Raw genomic sequence first — 19,777 nt, 5'->3', positions numbered from 1 at the left:
AGCATCTTAATGAGACATTCACGAATCGGATCGAAATGGCCGAACATCTAGCTGCCAGTGCCGAGGAAAGAGCAGTAAATGTCAGTTCGAATGTAAAAACTCGGAGAAAAACTTGGAGACAGACTGGCTGCTTTAGAAGATGGGAGTAGAAGGTATAATGTCAGAATTGAAGGCCTGCCGGAGAATCGAGAAAGTTTAAACCCTGTGAAATTCGCAGCTGAACTTTTTTCTAAAATAATCGGGGGCGACTTTAAAGCAGAATCTGAGATAGCAGCGGCTTACGCGTACGCGGATCAAACACCGTCAGACCCCGACCAAGATCTTTTATAGTTCGTTTTGAACGATTATCATTTAAGTTAGAGGTGATGGAACTCCTCAGAAAAAAGGAAGATATTATATATGAAAATAGCCACATTCGTGTCTTCCCTGACTTCTCTCCAGCAACAGCTATTAAAGCGCAGCCTTCTATAATATTAAACAGCGGCTACAGCAAGCCAATGTCAAATACGGCCTCCTGTATCTGGCAAAACTGAAAGTGGAATGGCAGGGTCATTTCTATGTTTTCGCTAGCAAGGAGGAAGCAGAAAATGAATTAAGAAAGCTCATCCCGGGACTATTCTGATACATAATTGTGAGTCATGGCGGTAAATGATAAAGCTAGGATTAATAATCTACTGTCTGATCTATTTGTTTTAAAATACGGGTTTTTATCAGCATATATTCTCATATTCTTATTATTACTTACTTATTATTATTATTACTTACTTATTACTTATTATTACTTAGTATTACTAGGGCGCTAAATGTTTATGTTTTATTGTGCTTAATTACGTTTTCCTCCTCTTTTTTCTTTTCTAATTATTTCATGTGTACCCTAAATGAGACTGTTCAATATCATACCCTTGGTTTACTGTTATTGCTATTACTGCATTAAGACTTGTTATGCTTGTTTTGGACACATCTTTAACACCATCACCTGGGTTTATTATCTGGGGGTATCATCTTAATGCACTAAAATTGCTGAAGATTATATATATATTAAGTGCAAAATTCTTTTCTTTTTTCTTTTTCCTCTTTTAAAGACTATATTGGTAACAGATATCTCTATCTTTTAACCTTAAAGCGCCACTGCATGGGGGCTTGATGTGCTTTGGACGTGCTCTGTCTCTGGGTATGTCAGAGGACTGGGACTGCGTGAAGTGGGTTTTAGCCTCACCTGGGGAGGCAAAAAGGGAGGGTGGGGGGTTAAGGGGGGAAGAGAAAGAGAGCAGGCTTGATCTATACCTAATCTATCATCACAATCTTAATAATTACAACTATCAACATTATAATAAGCTGCATGGCAACAACTCTTGGGGGAATAGGAAATTAAGACCTAAACTATCTCACTTCCAGTTAAGACTATAAAATGACATCAAAAACTCAGAATCAGTGCTACTCAAGGATTGATTACTTCTTTATAGATAATAACTTCTTGCCTAAGATTAAATCTTGTAAATACGATGCTATTGTTATTTCAGACCATGCTCCGATGATCTTGGAGCTGAAATTACTAAGCCCCATACACTCACCCTGCAGATGGCGCCTCAATCCGCTTCTATTAGCTGACGAGAATTGTACTGAATTTATATCCAAACAAATCAAATTCTTTCTAGAGACAAATACATCCCCTGAGATCTCTGCAGGAATACTCTGGGAAACTCTTAAGGCCTTCTTAAGAGGACAGATTATCTCATATCTTTCCCACAGAAATAAATCCGAAGCGAAGAAAGTAGCAGAGATAAAAAGCGAAATTACTAAAATAGATGAAGAACATGCCAGACTACCAAGCGAGACTCTACATAAGAGGAGGCAGGCTCTACATTCAGAATTAAACCTCTTGACAACTAAAGAAACTGAACAACTAATTTACAAATCCAGACATCATTATTATGAACATGGAGAAAGCTAATAAGCTTTTAGCGCAACAAATTCACAAGCAAGATGTGCATACGCAATCTCGGTAATCACTAACACGAACGGAGATAAAATCATCGAACACAAAAATATAATGTACACTTTTAGAGACTACTATAAATCCCTATATACTACTGAGTTTAAAGAAGACAATATACAATCTAATGCATTTCTGGATAAATTACAGATACCACAAATTGACGCTTTTAGTGTGGAGGAACTCGATAAACCTCTGTCATTATCAGAATTACTGGATGCTATAAAGTCACTCCAAGGTGGAAAAGCAGCAGGCCCTGACGGCTACCCTGCAGAGTTTTACAAGAAATTCTCCGCTCAGCTAGCTCCCTCCTATTAGCAACATTTACAGAAGCCAGAGATAACCAATCTCTTCCACAAACCTTTCGCCAAGCACTAATCACTGTCTTTCCAAAACAAAATAAGGACTTATTACAATGTGCATCATACAGACCAATTTCACTTCTGAATTTAAAATACTCTCTAAAATCAAAGCTAGAAGGATGGAGAAAGTGCTCCTCTCAGTAATATCACAAGACCAAACTGGATTTATTAGGGGCCGACACTTATCTTCAAATCTTCGACGCCTGTTTAATGTAATATACTCACCAACTAAATCAAACACCCCAGAAATATTATTATCATTGGATGCAGAAAAAGCATTCGACATGATTGAATGGAAATACCTTTTTACTATTTTGGAGAAGTTTGGGTTTGGCCCGAACATTTGTGCATGGATTAAATTACTGTATACTAACCCAGAAGCTTCAGTTTGCATCAATAACATTTGCTCAGACTACTTTAAACTAGAACGTGGCACAAGACAAGGATACCCTTTGTCACCACTGCTGTTTGCAATTGCCATTGAACCACTGGCAATACATTGTCGAAATACTGATCAGATAAAGGGGATTAGCAGAGAAGGACTGGAACAGAAAATCTCATTATATGCAGATGACATGGTACTGTATATATCGGACCCAGAAAATTCTGTGCCTGCAGTCTTAGCAGCACTCACAGAATTTCAAAAGCTCTCTGGTCTCAGAATTAATCTGAATAAAAGTGTACTCTTTCCGTGAATTCTCAAGCATATAATATTAGATTAGACACCCTTCCTTTTATCATTGCAGAACAGTTTAAATACCTCGGGGTAAACATCACAAGTAAACATAAAGCTCTTATATCAACAAAATTTCTCGTCTGCATGGAAAAAATTAAACAAGACTTGCATAGATGGTCAACCCTTCATCTCACACTAGCTGGAAGAATTAACACTGTTAAGATGAATATTCTTCCTAAGCTCCTTTTTATTTCAAAACATACCAATATACATTAATAAATCGTTCTTTAAGCAATTAGATTCAACAATAACCTCATTTATTTGGAATTCTAAACATCCACGCATCAAAAGAGCGACCCTACAAAGACAAAAGGCAGAAGGCGGCATGGCTCTACCTAACTTCCAGTTTTATTACTGGGCGCAAATATACAGTCGATAAGAACCTGGACACAAATAGAAGAACATACACAGGCATGGACCGCAATAGAAGTAAAATCCTGCAGTACTTCTTTGTATTCCTTGCTCTGCTCCAATAAACACACGTTATCGGCAATACACTAATAACCCAATTGTGCTCCACTCACTTAGAATCTGGAACCAATGTAGAAAGCATTTTAAGACGGAGAAGCTTCTTTCTGTGGCACCCTGCAAAAGAACCACCTCTTTCAACCTCACAAACATATGCAGTTTTAATATCTGGAAAAATTTGGAATTAACTTGCTTAGAGATCTTTATATAGACAACGTCTTTGCATCCTATGAACAATTACATTCCAAATTTAACATTCCAGCTACAAATTTCTTTCACTATCTTCAAATCAGGAACTTTGTTAAACAGAACCTTCCAGATTTTCCTCATCTTGCACCCTCATCCACGCTGGAAAAATATTGCTCAATTTCAAGGAGTTAGACTCCATCTCTACAATATATAAAATCCTTTTACAATCCCTTCCTTTCAAAGATCCAAGAGGACACTGGGAAAATGACCTCTCAATTAATATATCAGAAAAGGAGTGGAAAGTAGCAATGCAGAGAATTCACTCAAGCTCCATATGCAAAGCATACAATTATACAACTCAAAATTATATATCGAGCACATCTGTCTCGACTAAAACTCTCCAAAATGTTTCCAGGGCATGATCCAACCTGCGAACGTTGCAACCAAGCCCCAGCCTCACTAGGTCACATGTTCTGGGCCTGCACCAAATTAACATTATTCTGGACAAAAATTTTTAATTACCTCTCAGACAGCCTTGGACTCACAATCCCTCCTAACCCATTAACAGCTGTGTTTGGGGTTCTTCCAGAGGGTCTTAAAGTGGAGAAAGACAAACAAATTGTGATTGCATTCACTACACTGTTGGCACGCAGACTTATTCTGATAAACTGGAAGAACCCAAACTCTCCTCTTTTAAGTCAGTGGGAAACTGATGTGTTATATTATTTAAAATTGGAAAAAATCAAATACTCAGTTAGAGGATCTGTACAGACTTTTTTCAAAACATGGCAGGATCTAATCAGTAATATTTTAAAATAAGTTTATAAAGCACAGAGAATTTGTTGATTTAGGTATTTTTACAAGCCTTAAATTTTACACGCTTGGCTTGCTCTCTCTCTCAAGGGTGGGGATCGATTTGTTCTTAGCATAATTCTATTTTTTGTAAAAACTTGATTGCTATGTATTGATTGTAATAAAATTAATAAATAAAAAAAAAATAAAAAATAAAAAAAAGTTCTGGATTAGCATTAATGGGAAGCTATTATTAATGAGAGCATTATTGGGAGGCTATTAAAGGCCTCTTTTTGTTAAATTAAAATATTTTGGCTTATTTTCTTCCACAATTTTGGATTCAGAAGTGGATTTAGATAGTGCTGATGGGACTGCATTGTGAGAAGGAACAGCTGGCACTCGTAAAGCATGGCTTTTCAAATATGTCTTTTCTCACATGCATGATTCATGACTGTCTGTAGGCCGTTATCAGAGAGCTCTGAAACCAAACTGACAGGAGGTCTGGTAGAGTTTCTGTTTTTGTGCATATATATTTGGCTCAAGGAGGGTCCTTGAGGGTGTTAGGATCAGTTCTCCTTCACATATACTGGTATAAATTAATTAAGAAAATCATGGAGGATCCTTGATAAATTTAGGAGTAGTTCTGCTAGCTAAACTAACATTAACTTAAAGGCAATAGGCCAAAAACAAAGTTAAGGTAAAGGTGTTGAAGGAAGCACAGATAAACTTAGTCCTGCTGCACAGAAGAGTAACAAATATGGGCCAGATGTGAAAAACATAATAAGGTATGGTACAAAAAGACTGCAGGATTAATACAGTGGTCGGTGGAAGATACTTTAAACTGGGGCAGATGAACTAATTTACAAAATATATTGTCCAATGATTTAAGGGACTGGGCGACAAAGATAACATATAATGTTTGGAAACATGAATTATATGACAGACATGAAAAATCAATTATGGCTTGTAAATTGGAAAATCAAAAGAAAGAAATGCAAAATATGAAAGAAAATATATGGGAACAAGAGCATAATGTGTCAGAGTGGTTCCCTGATATAAATTCTGTGGCAGTTCCACAGTCAAAATCCCTATACCCTCAAATCCCTACTGCCCCTGAAATCCCAACATTAAGTTACAATTCAAAATGTAATCAGGAGGATGGAGAATGAGCACCTTGTCTATTACCTACTAATATAATCAAAATTAGCAGACAGTCAACCCTGCCAATCCTGTCATAGCACAACCTTCTATTACCCAGCAAGCAGCCACAGACAGTCAAGCTACTTCCACTACAGAAGATCAAGATTTAGTACAGGAAGAAACAGCACTTAGGCGTTCAGAAAGGTTAACAGCACAGGCTTTTACAGGGAGAGCAAATAGTGCTGGTAGGGATGTAGTAGCTGAAGTGCACAGGCCCTGATGTCTTTTGGACCTCCTGGGAAATCCAAAGAACAATGTAACTGCATTTTTAGAGGGTTTGGTAATTGTTATACTGTCACACAGGCTGACATGGGAAGGCATACAAGAATTAATGATGGCTATTCTTAAATGAGGGAAGCTCACACATGTATGCAACTTCATCTATGTTGATCTGTTCTCAAACCTTGGTGTGCCAGATTCCAGGCTTCCTACTGGGCGTCTCATTCCCCTTTGTCTTACACATATGGCTGGACCTTCATCTTTTTCCACTGTTCATCTTTCTAGTGTGATTGTTGAAGGTATCTGATGCTAAACCATCAGGAGATGGTTCTGAAACTCTTGTTACTAGTTGAGCGCAATATTTCTCCTTTGGACTGTCCTAGGAAGCTCTGGCACATATGCAGCTTAGCCTCTGCTGATTTAGCATCTGCTGATTGGTTCTCAGGCCTTGGTTGGTCAAATTCCAAGCTTCCTATTGGCATTCTGGTGTGATAGGTGAAGGTATCTGTTGCTAAACCATGTGGAGAGGGTTTTGAAATGCTTTTGATTTGAAGTTTTGTGCCCTGTTGAGTGCTATCAGTCATATTTGGATGATCCTAGAAATTCTGGCAGCCATGCATCTTAGCCTCTGCTCATTGAATCTCTTGTCTTGGTGGAACAGATTCAAGGTTTCCTATTGGCTTAGGGCATTGGCCCCTTTCTCATAGGCTTAGACATATTGCTGGACCTTCATCTTCTTTCATTGTTTATAATACTAATGTGATGGAGGAAAGTTGCTCCCTGTTGAGTTCATTCTGTTCTCTTTTGATTATTCTAGGAATCTCTGTCAGCTATGCAGCTTGGCCTCTAAAGATTGAATCTCTGGCCTTGGTGGATCACAAACTAGGCATTCTGGTTTCTGAGGGCCTTGACTCAATTCCAGAGGCTTAAACATAGCTGGACCCTTATTTGCTTTCTCTAGTGTAGTTTGAAAGCCTACAATTATAAGGAGTGGGTTCCTGAAGTCTTTTCCTTTGAAGTTTTCTTCCCAGTTGAGTGTTATCTGTCCCTAAGGACTGTCATAGGAAGCTTTGGTAGTTGAGCAATTTAGCTTCTGTTGACTGGATCTCTGGCCTTAATAAGCCAGATTCCAGGCTTCCTATTGACTGTGGGACAATATATGGCATATAGCAGTACCGTCATAATCTTCCAGTGTTCATATTTCTAGAGAACACCTAAGCCTAAACATCACATGCCCTAATCAGAAATCTTTTGTCTCTTGTTTTTCCGGTGCTCCTGTCCGAGATGTTATGAGACGTGTGCCGAGAGTCATCGAGAAGCACAAGAACAGAGCAGTGGGATCCATTGTGATACACGCTGATGTTAATGACATGAGACACCGACAGTTGGAGATTCTCAAGGAGGACTTCGCAGCACTAATTTAAGCCACGAAAGAGAGAACCCCAGCTGCAAGAATTTTCATCTTGGGTCCCTTACCTGTCGTTAGAAGATCGAACGAGTATTACAGTTGTCTGCTGGCGTTAAACATCTGGCTGAAAAGCTTCTGTGAGAGTCAAAACATCGGGTCTGTAGACAATTGGGACCTCTTCTTGAAGAGGCCGCATGTCTTCAAGCAGGATGGTCTGCATCCAAATAGATTCGGTGCCCGGGTCCTCTCCGAAAACATCGCTAAGGTAATTGCCCACTCTTGACTCTATTTTTACTTCTAACCCCTTCCGTAATGTTTGTGATAATTCAGTAAGAAAATCTTCTTCAAAAGTGCATTGTATTAACACTCTAATTACTAACCTCAGTGCATGTAAAAAATCTAGGCAGTGTGTTAAAAATACAAATAATTTAATTACATTGATGAACAATGAATTAAAACTTTAAAAACAGATTATAGATTAAATAAAAAATACGCACAGAGCAGCGCTAATAAAAATAAATTTCTATCTCAAATAACCATAATACACATACAATTCAGTTCTGCTCTTCCAAAACATTAAATATGGCTCTATAAAATGTTAGAGCATTAACCAACAAGACATTTTCCATTAACGATCTTATTAGTGATAGGAAAATTGATTTTATTGCACTAAGTGAAACGTGGCTTAACTCAGATGGTGCGGCTGTTTTAATCGAATCTGCGCCTCCGAATTACAGCTTTGCTCATGCAGATTGCCAAAGTAAGAAAGGCAGCAGTTTCGCAAACATTTACTTGAGCCGGTTAAAGTGTAAAGATGTCGGCTTTGGCAAATTCAAGTCCTCTGAGTATCTTGCTGTTGTTATTCATGGAGTTTCTAGTATTATCCATGTATAGACCTCCTAAATACAATGCACCTTTCTTTGAGGAATTCTCAAACTTGGTGTCAATTGTAATTACGAACTATGACACACGCCTAACAGTCGGTGACTTAACTTTCATATCGATAAATCAGTGTGACCCAAAAGTAAAAGAATTCATGAACCTCCTGGACTCTTTTGATTTGAGCCAGCACATTAGTCAGCCTACAAATAAGGCAGGTCATACGTTAGACTTTGTAATTAATAAAGGAATAAAAGTTGATGTGAAGCAGATCATTGATATTGGTCTATCAGACCATTTTCTGTTACAATTTATAAACTTGTTTCTGAATATATAAAGTCCAAAGTTGAATATATAAAGTCATCGCAGGAATATATAAATTCAAAACCTGAATATATAAAGTCAGCGTCGGAATTTATAAACTCATTCCTGAATATATAAAGTCTAAGTCAAAATCTATTGATTGAAACGACTCTGAACTGTACTAAGTGAACAAAAACGTATTCAGAAAAATAAATAAAAAAACACTGTTCGGTTAATGTTTTGAAAATGATGCATGTGCCCTGCCCAGGATTGGTTCCTGCCTTGTGCCCAGTGTTGGCTGGGATTGGCTCCAGCAGACCCCCGTGAACCTGTGGTTGGATTCAACGGGTTGGGAAATGGATTGATATTCCAGCGCTTACTTTATATATTCTGACGCTGACTTTATATATTGAAGTTTTGACTTTATATATTCTAACGCTTACTTTATATATTCCAAAATATTCCAGCGCTGACTTTATATATTCAAGTTTTGACTTTATATATACCGACGCTGACTTTATATATTCAAGTTTTGACTTTATTTATTCCGACAGTGACTTTATATATTTAAGTTTTGACGTTATATATTCTAGCGCTTACTTTATATATTCCGAAATATTCCAACGCTGTCTTTATATACTCAGGTTTTGACTTTATATATTTGGGAATGACTTTATATATTCAAGTTTTTACTTTATATATTCCAGCGCTTACTTTATATATTCAAGTTTTGACTTTATTTATTCCAACAATGACTTTATATAATCAAGTTTAAATTTAAAGACTAAATTCAACTTCCATTCCTAACAAAGATATTTCTGGTGACTAAATAGAACCTACTTATATCCAAATTCGAGCTATTGAGCTGTCGCCTGCCTGAATAAGTCACCTAAACCGCTCTTACTTTTTACCGTTCATTTAATCATGGCTAGTGGCAGAAAAATTATAAAATGGAAGGAGGATTACACTGAGTATGGCTTTACCAAAACAATTATTGATGGCGAATCAATTATTCATAAAGCTTCAATTGGTGATCTGTTTTTTGTGTGTTAACGTCATATTTTTTCATACTTCTTCTCAAACCAAGGGTGTGCGAGGTTAAAATGAATCGGGAAGCGCTGATCAATGTAAGTGGTGTACCATGAAATCATGCATTGACATAAGTTCCCCTTTTCTTGTATTGCAAAGTGTGATTAAATGCGTGATTTTTTTAACGCGTTATGGAGCACATGCATCAAAGCTTCTCAGCTGTGGTTGTGCTAAGAAAAGGAAACATTTTAAAAATAACGTAACACGATTGTCAATGTAACCTTTTGTAAGTAGTGCCTAGAGGATTCAGTGTGGAGAAACTGTAGAGACAGCGTGTGTATTAACTTGTGGATTTTTCTGTGAGTATTTGGTGGCAGCGTCACAAAGTCGCTTCTGTAACACTGCGTGCATTAGCTGCGGAGCTCAGCTCAGAGCGAAATGAGGTGAATGGGAGGGGAGATGATGACGTGACTCCCCCACCCGCCTTAACTGTCAATCCCCACAAGCACAGTCTCTCGGAATTTGCATAAGCACAGCCCTTCACGTGCAATTTTAACTTAGTTACAAAGTGATCAAAACTCTCGTTTATATCCTGGGAAAAGCCGTAGAGGCCTGGGGCACTTCCCTGTAGGCAAAAAGCACGAGCGGTAGGAGCTGGTCCGAATTCCTGCCATCGGCGTTGACTACCTTGCAGAGCATCTGTTTAAGCATCTGTTTAAATCACTCCACCAGTCCGTCTGTTTGAGGGTGGTAGACAGACGTCTTCAGGTGCTTTATTCGCAGTAATCTGGCAACCTCCCTGAACGTATCTGAGGTGAAGGGAGTACCCTGGTCCGTGAGGACTTCTTTGGGGGATACCCACTCTAGAAAATAGGTTGACTAATTCCCGCGCGATATTTTTTTGTGTTAGCGGAGCGCAGGGGAACCGCCTCTGGGTATCGGGTAGCGTAATCCACCAAGACCAATATGTACTTATGGCCACAGTTTGAGGGTTCCAGGGGGCATACTAAGTCCACCCCTATTCTATCAAAAGGGATGTCAATCAGGGGTATTGGGACGAGAGGAGCGTGGTCTCTCCTAGGAATCTGGCGAGTCTGACATTCCGGACAGGATTGACAAAGGGGCGCCGGACCTCCTCGTTGATCCCGGGCCAGTAAAAGCGGAGTTTAATCCTCTCCAAAGTTTTCTTGGCCCCGAGGTGGGCGCCTAGGAGGTGAGCGTGAGTTAGTTCACATACCTCCCGCCGGAAGGTACGCGGCACTAGCAACAATTTCCGCACTTCGCCCTCGTGGGTTGCCACCCGATACAGCAGATCATTCTCCAGAACAAAGAAGGGTTCGCGTGGCATGGAACCGTTAGCTTGTGAGCTGCCTGGAAGAACAATTGCATTCCGGGCAAACCGCAGGGAATCGTCATTCCACTGCTTCCTTTTAAATAAGGCAGGCGTGGGCCGAAACTGATGGTCCAAGTTGCTCAGGGGGTCTTGTGAGCGAGTTAGCGGAAGCATTCTCTGGCTCGTCCCTTCTCCGGCGGATACTTCCGGGTCAGGGTCTGTCGCAGAGGAAGCGTCACCCAATGTGCCTGCACCATTAGGGCCTGCCCCAGAGCACGGCGTGGAGACCGCGGGAAGGGCGCCTCATCCCCTCATAGCCAGATCCAGTGAGGCCCCGGGAGCGGTGTGTGTCTTACCGCAGTTTCTGTGTGACCAGTCTTGTCCAAAAATCACTGGATAGGGGGGGTTCGGGCAACACCGCGACCACCAAATTAGACAATTGCCCCTTCCAGGTGATGTAGCAGCGAGCAGAACGGTATGACTTGGTCTCCCCATGCACACAAGTGACTTGCAAATGTTGCTTAAGCCACTGTCGCGGTAATACATAACGGCGAGCAACAATGGTAATGTTGCTGCCGGAGTGAAACAGAGCCACCACCGAGTGCCCATTCAATAACACCACTCCCCTGTTTGGACTTGCCAGCGGGTGCGACGGAGTGGTGGCCCAGGTGCAGTCTATTAGCTCCAAGGTGGTGTTGAGGGGACATGTCGGCAGTAGGTGGCCGGTCTCACCGCACTTGTAACAGCGCGGGGAGGCCGGCCTTTCTTTGGTTTTTTGCGGTGCTTCCGCAGCGCGTCGAGAGGGCTTGGGGGTGGCCGCCCGTCTCTGTCGGTTCCCACGAGCTTGCCTTTCCGACCCCCCGGCTCGGAAGACCGCGAGCTGACACTCCAGGACTTCCAGGAGTCCCGGCATGTCCTTGTAAGGATGGCGCCGGACCTGCTGGGCGAGAGAGCTGGGCGAGGGACCTGGGCGAGGGAGCTAGGCAAGGCGTTTACGAGGCCCTCACAGGCCACCTGCTTTACTACCTTCCGGGCTTGGGGACCCTCGGGCGTAGCCAGTGCCCCATTTTACCCCAGAAGTCAAAGGCCTGGGCTCGGGCCGGTTTTTCTGGGTCAAACTGCCAGCACTCGCCTGCTGGCCTGGCGTAATGCCGTAGCATGCCGGGATCTCCTGTTTTACCATTAGAGGCGTCGGCGGCCATTTTATAAGGGAGGAGCCGAAAGTAGAGGAATGCTGGGAAGGAACCGTGAGGGAGGATGGGACTGATGACGTCAGGAAAGATGGCGGAGGAAGGGTGGAAGTAAATGTACTGCGGGAAGGCTTATGATGGCAGAGCGTCTTTTTTCCTGGAAGAAATCAAGGAGAAAGGTTAGTAGCCTGCCACTCCCTGTCGGCGAACGTCTTTCGAAGTGGTTTAAGGTCCGTCCGCGGTCTCCTAATCGCACGTGCGTGACAATATATATATATATATATATACACATACATCCACATATATATACATATACATACATATCTACATATATACATATACACACACACACATATATATATATATATAAATATATACTGTATATATATACTGTATATATATATATTTACACTCTTTAGGGTGCGAGCAACTGTTGCAGGGGGTGCCAGAATCCATCAAGGAAGAAAAATGAAAAACATTATTTGTACAAAATCTTCATTTATTTATCCATTCCTAAATAATTAAATGGGCAGGCTATTTCGTATCAGTGCAATACGCTGCTTGTTAAAACGGATGACTCCCGCTCTTATGTGCAAGTCTGCGTGGATATTATGAATTATCGTATCTGTTCAAATTCTATTGAAATTTTAAATAGAAGGAATTTTTATTTAGTCGACAGAAATGTCTTTGGTAGGAATGTAAGTTAAATGTAGGCATCATTGCATACATTTTTCTTCACCATAGAAATGTAAAGAGTAAATTAGCCTTACATTCCAACCAAAGATATTTGTGTCGACTAAATAGAACTGCAAAAGATATATTTTTTCGAATGTGATGGCGCAATTCAAATCGAGTTGACGCACACTACATCGAGCTCGCGTGCTATTGTGGTTTCGCCTGCATGCCTCAATAAGTCACCCTCCCCTCCCTCTTAGTTTTTTACCGTTCATCTAATGATTACACTGAGTATGGCTTTACCAAAACAATCATTGATGGCGAATAAAGTATCTATTACTCATAAAGCTTCAATTGGTGATCTTGTCTTTCTGCGTTAACCGCATATTTTTTCATACGTCTCAAACCAAGGGGATGCGAGGATAAAATGATTCGGGAAGCGCTGATATATGTATGTGTGTGTATATATATGTATGTATATATATATTGAAATAGTTACATTTTTCTTCACCATAGAAATGTAAAGAGTAAATTCGCCTTACATTCCAACCAAAGATATTTGTGTCGACTAAATAGAACTTGAAAAGATATATTTTTTCGAATGTGATCGTGCAATTCACATCGAGTTGACGCGCACTACATCGAGCTTGCGTGCTATAGTGGTTTCGCCTGCGTGCCTCAATAAGTCACCCTCCCCTCGCTCTTACTTTTTTACCGTTCACCTAATGATTACATTGAGTATGGCTTTACCAAAACAATCATTGATGGAGAATAAAGTATCTATCTATACTAATAAATGGCAAAGCCCTCACTGACTCACTCACTCACTTACTGACTGACTCATCACTAATTCTCCAACTTCCCGTGTAGGTAGAAGGCTGAAATTTGGCAGGTTCATTCCTTACAGCTTACTTACAAAAGTTGGGCAGGTTTTATTTCGAAATTATACGCGTAATGGTCATAACTGGAACCTATTTTTTCGTCCATATACTATAATAGACGTCTGCTCGATGACCATGGGAGGTGGAGTTACACCTCCCACGTAATTTAGTGCCTGCCCATATAAGGCCGTCCGTAAATGGCAATCCAATAGAAACACTGCTGCTAAATATTCACGGGTGAAGGACTGTGCTTATGCAGACGAAGATTAGATGGTCTGGCTGGTGTTTGGCACAAACTCAGCGAAACTGCAAGAAAAACTTTTAAGTGCCGGGTCTTAGCTAACATTAAATACAGCCGTGGACATCGCAAGATCGCACTAGCACAGCTGAGAAGCTTTGATGCATGTACTCCGAGCGGCTCGCGTCAACTGACTTTGCAGGACTGGAAAAGATTCAATTAAGTTCATACACACGCTACCGCTAAATATTCACAGGCAATTTCCACAACTTACTACCGGGAATGCCTGTTGAACATCTTAAATTCACGAGTTCTGATTTGGGTGGTGAAGACTTCGATGAATGAAACCTGTTATCTTTACAACGGTTGACAAACACGGAATAAACTTGAACATAACATGTCCTCCAAATACGAACCTGATTGAAAGAAATAATGCTAATCAAATCCTTGATGACAGCAACACTCATAACGGTCACCAAATTATTACATTGACAATCATGTTACGTTATTTTTTAAATGTTTCCTTTTCTTAGCACAAGCACAGCTGAGAAGCTTCAATGCATGTACTCCATAACACATTAAAAAATAACGCATTTAATCACACTTTGCATTCCAAGCAAAGGGTAACTTTTGTCAATACATGATTTCCTGGTACATCGATTACATTGATGCACACATCAGAGCTACAAAAATGTAAGAGTCGGAAGAAAGCGCGTTGCTAGCACTGGTTGGAGGGAAATTTCATTTCAAACGGCTGTCCGACAGAAGCCTTGATAAAAAACTTGAACACAATACGTCCTCCAAATACGAAATTGATTGAAAGAAATAATGCTAATCAAATCCTTGATGACAGCAACACTCATAACGGTCACAAGACTATTACATTGACAATCATGTTACATTATTTTTAAAATGTTTCCTTTTCTTAGCACAAGCACAGCTGAGAAGCTTCGATGCATGTACTCCATAACGCGTTAAAAAATAACACATTTAATCACACTTTGCATTCCAAACAAAGGGTAACTTTTGTCAATGCATGATTTCCTGGTACATCGATTACATTGATGCACACATCAGAGCTAACAACAATGTAAGAGTCGGAAGAAAGCGCATTGCTAGCACTGATCGGAGGCAAATTTCATTTCAAAAGACTACCCGAAGAAAGCCTTGATAAAAGTTTGGTGCAAACTGTGCAAAAATGAGTTTGCATACCACCAAGGCACTTCAACCTTATGGTTCCATCGGTTCCACAGAAACTGTGTATGCTGTTAGCACTAGCAGTACGGGTTCGAGTACCAACAAAAGGTGTCGGCAGCCCAAACCTCATGAAATGACTGGCTTCAGGACCAAAATTAGTAAGTCAACATAGGTCAAACTTACAAATTCTCTCGCAAAATATATTGCTTTGGACAATAGACCACTATGGTGGAAGATAGGGGGTTAGAAAATGTGCTACAGTTAGAGTATTTCAAGTAAAATTCAACAGCTTTATGACATTGAAAAGCAAGCAAAATTAGATGCATTACAGAAAGCGGACTTTGTTGCTTTACTGGGGATCATTGGACTTCCGTGACCGTTAGTAATTCTAATTACATCTAATTACAAAATGTTCAATGATCACACTGTTTTAGCCTAATGTACAAAATAATTTTGGCTAAGGTTATTCACAGTTTAAAGGTGAGGCTGGTCAAATTACCTTTTATGTTTCTGCCTTATTTTTTTAAGAAGAAAAACTGCACTTTAATGTTGAAATGTTTGTTATTATTATTTAAAGACAATACCATTCTGAAAATGTACTTAAAGTACTTAAAATACCACTTTTTTTTAAGTCTGCCCAATTTTAGCCAGGATCATATTTTTGTTACTGTTTTGAAATGAAATGCAGTTTAAATGCATTTTTTTCAGAAATTAAAACAGCTTGAGTTTACAATATTCCTGTCCATGTCTATTATTTGATTCTGTCGCCCACTAAAACCCTTTTAAATTAAAAAACAACATTTGCGATTTGTGGCAAATTTTCATGTGTGCTTACATTCGATTAATGAAGATTAATTAATTACACAGCCTCTAATTAATTCGATGAATTTTTTTAATCGAGTCCCACCCCTAATATATATACAGTACAGGCCAAAAGTTTGGACACACCTCCTCATTCAATGTGTTTTCTTTATTTTCATGACCATTTACATTGGTAGATTCTCACTGAAGGCATCAAAACTATGAATGAACACATGTGGAGTTATGTACTTAACAAAAAAAGGTGAAATAACTGAAAACATGTTTTATATTCTAGATTCTTCAAAATAGCCACCCTTTGCTCTGATTACTGCTTTGCACACTCTTGGCATTCTCTCGATGAGCTTCACAACAGGTAGATATGTATGTATATATATATGTGTGTATATATATATATATGTAGATATGTATATGCATATATATGTATATATATGTGTGTGTGTCTGTGTGTATATATATATATGTGTATTGTCACAAAAACAAGACATAGACAGATAAAGAGAAGAGAAAGAGCATCAGCGTTGGCATGGAGAGCGCCCCGACGATGAACGAGCGAAAACTTATAAGGCTGTAGGTCAAGAAACCACTGGGTGACCTGCGGATTCGACTCCTTGTGCAGGGCCATCCACTGTAGAGGTGCATGGTCCGTGACAAGGGTGAATTCCCGGCCCAACAGGTAGTACCTAAGATGAGTAATCGCCCATTTAATCACCAAAGCCTCCCTTTCCACCGCTGCATACCTGGTCTCCCGATCCAACAGTTTCCGGCTCAGGAACATGATGGGGTGTTCCACACCATTGACACTTTGGCTCAGCACGGCGCCCAGGCCTGTGTCCGAAGCATCCGTCTGGAGGATGAAAGGCAAAGAAAAGTTAGATGCCATCAAAATAGGTGCAGACGTAAGGGCCTGCTTTAAGTCGCCAAATGCAGCGCCTGTCTTCTCAGTCCATACCACAATGTTCGGGGCCCTCTTCTTTGTTAAATCAGTCAAGGGCGCCACTCTCTCCGAGAACTGGGGTACAAACCGGCGGTAGTACCCGGCTAACCCAAGAAAGGCTTGGACCTGCCGCTTGGTTCGCGGACGGGGCCATTTCAAAATGGCATCAACTTTGGAGCACTGTGGCCTCGACCCACCAGGTAGCTTAAATATTTGGCCTCGCTTAATCCAAAGAAGCATTTCATGGGATTAATCCGGAGCCCGGCCTCACCAAGTGTCCGTAATACCGCTCGGACATGCTGTAGGTGTTCCCTCCATGTGCTGGAATAGATGACCACGTCATCCAGGTAGGCAGCACTGTATGAGTTATGAGGCCGTAGCACTTTGTCCACCAGACGCTGGAAGGTTGCTGGAGCCCCGTGTAACCCAAATGGAAGGACACGATACTGCCAGTGTCCGCTAGGAGTACTAAACGCGTTTTTTTCCTTCGCAGAGTCCGTTAAAGGAACCTGCCAGTACCCTTTTGTCATGTGAAGTGTGGTCAGATATCGAACCTGTCCAAGCCTCTCGAGGAGGTCGTCCACGCGTGGCATTGGATAGACATCAAATTGGGAGACTTGATTAAGCCGATGGAAGTCATTGCAGAACCTCCAACTCCCGTCAGGCTTACCGACGAGCACAATGGGGCTGGACCAGGGACTATAACTTTCCTCAATCACACCTAGTTCCAGCATGAGCTTGATCTCAAGCTCCACTTCAGACTTTTTTACCTCGGGAAGACAATACGGGCGTTCTTGGACAATAACCCCAAGCTCTGTCACAAAACTGTGCTCAATCAGAGAGGTCCTTTCGGAGTTTTCACTGACTACCTCCCGAATGGTCCGGATAACTGTTTCCAGCTCCTGCCGTTGTCTGGGACTTAAGTCTGTACCGAAGTTAAGGTTGTGTGTGTGAGCGAAGAGTGAGCGGGGCTGGCCGGAGGAGGGAGCCGGATGGGCTCCAGCTGCTTCCCGCCATTCCTCCATAGCCACGCCCCAGTGTGGCGGAAGTGTCGGCTGCGCACCCGGAAGCCATCCAGGTGTCCCCTGTCGTCTTCCCCCCAGCACTTCCTGGTGTGGCGGAAGTGCTGGGCTCCCAGGATATTTAGGCACTGGGGCGTCGCCTGGCGGTGGCCACGGGTCCCTACAGGGCTGGGCTTCCAAGCCCTTTACCCGAGGCCCCCAACATAACCAGGGCGGACGCCCCCTCGCAGTCTGGAGGAGGCACAAGCCCTCCTCTGGTCCTCACACCCAGCAAGACGTCCCATCCTATCTGAGGAACCGGCATTCACCCCTCGCTTCCTCCTTCTCCTCTTGGACGCCATGACAGTCTGGGTCTGAGCATGGTGACAGCTCAAATCCAGCCCCGTCTGCGTCCCTGTAGAGCGACGGGGGACTGCCGTGGGCTGGGAGCGCCGGGCGCTAGGACCCAGGGCACTCATCAGCCCATGTCCTGCCAGCCCCTGCGTACTCGCTCTCCTCGCTCCGCCGTCCGTCTGCACGGCCGCATCCGCTGTTGGGGAATTGCCTATTCGATGCCGGTCTTACTTAACACAGTCACGGCTGTTTTCGTTGAATCCCCCCCCATGCTTTACGGGGACGGCTACCCCGCGGTACCAGCGTCACGCCGATCCTCCGCTTCACACGGCATTACTCCCGACGCGACCGCCTTCCCCCTCAGCTCCTCCAACCGGACAACAAGAGCACCCAGCAACTGTAACAAAGCGGCTCGGCGGGCCGAAGGGACCCCTCCGGCTTGCGCTGAGCCGCTGGCGAAAACAGAGAGACAGACGCCGGTGGGCTTACCTGTCGATCATCCCCACTCGTCGCCTGCCTCCTGTGGGCCACTCCCTCTGGCCCAATCGGGTCTCTCCCCGGCACAAGACTGACATTCCTTGGTCCGGCCTCTGTACCGTCATTGGCGGGCACACAAGACACACTGGCCAATCCCGTGCCTGTCAGTGGGCGAGACATCTGCTGCTGCGATTTTCCGAGCTGCAGCGGCTCCGATCTCGCAGCCTCCTCCGCTGCTGCCCTCGCGCTGCCGACAGCCTGTGGACTGCCGTGCTCCTGCCATGAACGCGGATCCGGATCGTCCCTGCCTGTGGAAAACAAGGTAAAGCCGACCAGGGCCAATTACCGCAGGGCAGGGCACTTACCTCCCGGATCCCATCCTGCCGACTACGCCAATGTGGACACTGGCCCGGACACACACAGATGAACATCGTTGTTTCACCCAACACACTGTTTATTTACACTATTTACAAAGATTATGTCACTCAGACACAGTCCCGGGGGCTCGCGCTTCACAGTGTTAAAAAAGTTATGAAAAAGAAAAGGGAACATTTTAAAACTAATGTAACACGATTGTCAATATACAGTAATTGTTTTGTGAGTGTTATGAGTGTTGCTGTTATCAAGGATTTGATTATCATTATTTCTTTCAATCAGGTTCGTATTTGTAGGATGTGTTGTGTTCAAGTTACATTCCGTCAATCATTGTAAAGATAACAGGTTTCATTCATCGATTCATTTCTTACTGCATCAATAAACAGCTTGTCTTCCTCTTTATCTGAGACATGACACACTGCATGCACAGGTTTTTTTTTTACACTGTCTTCCTTTAGCAGGACATTGACGTTTTCTACCGTGTGCTTTGTTTCCGCAGTAGTTGCACTTATGAATATGCTTGTATGTGTCACACGCTTCATATTTTTTTGCTGCCTTCTCAATTGTGTAATTCGGTTTTTGTTCAGCACTCTTTGGAACTGTTGCTTTTTGTCTGTGCACTGCGTCAGTTCACGTGAGCCACTCGGCGTACATGCATCGAAGGTTCCCAGCTGTGCTGGTGCCATCTCGTGTGATGTCCATGGCTGTATTTAATGTTAGCT

Source organism: Polypterus senegalus, chromosome 7 (genome assembly GCF_016835505.1).
Source record: "Polypterus senegalus isolate Bchr_013 chromosome 7, ASM1683550v1, whole genome shotgun sequence".
Lineage (NCBI taxonomy): Eukaryota > Metazoa > Chordata > Cladistia > Polypteriformes > Polypteridae > Polypterus > Polypterus senegalus.
Note: the sequence above shows the minus strand (reverse complement) of the source record.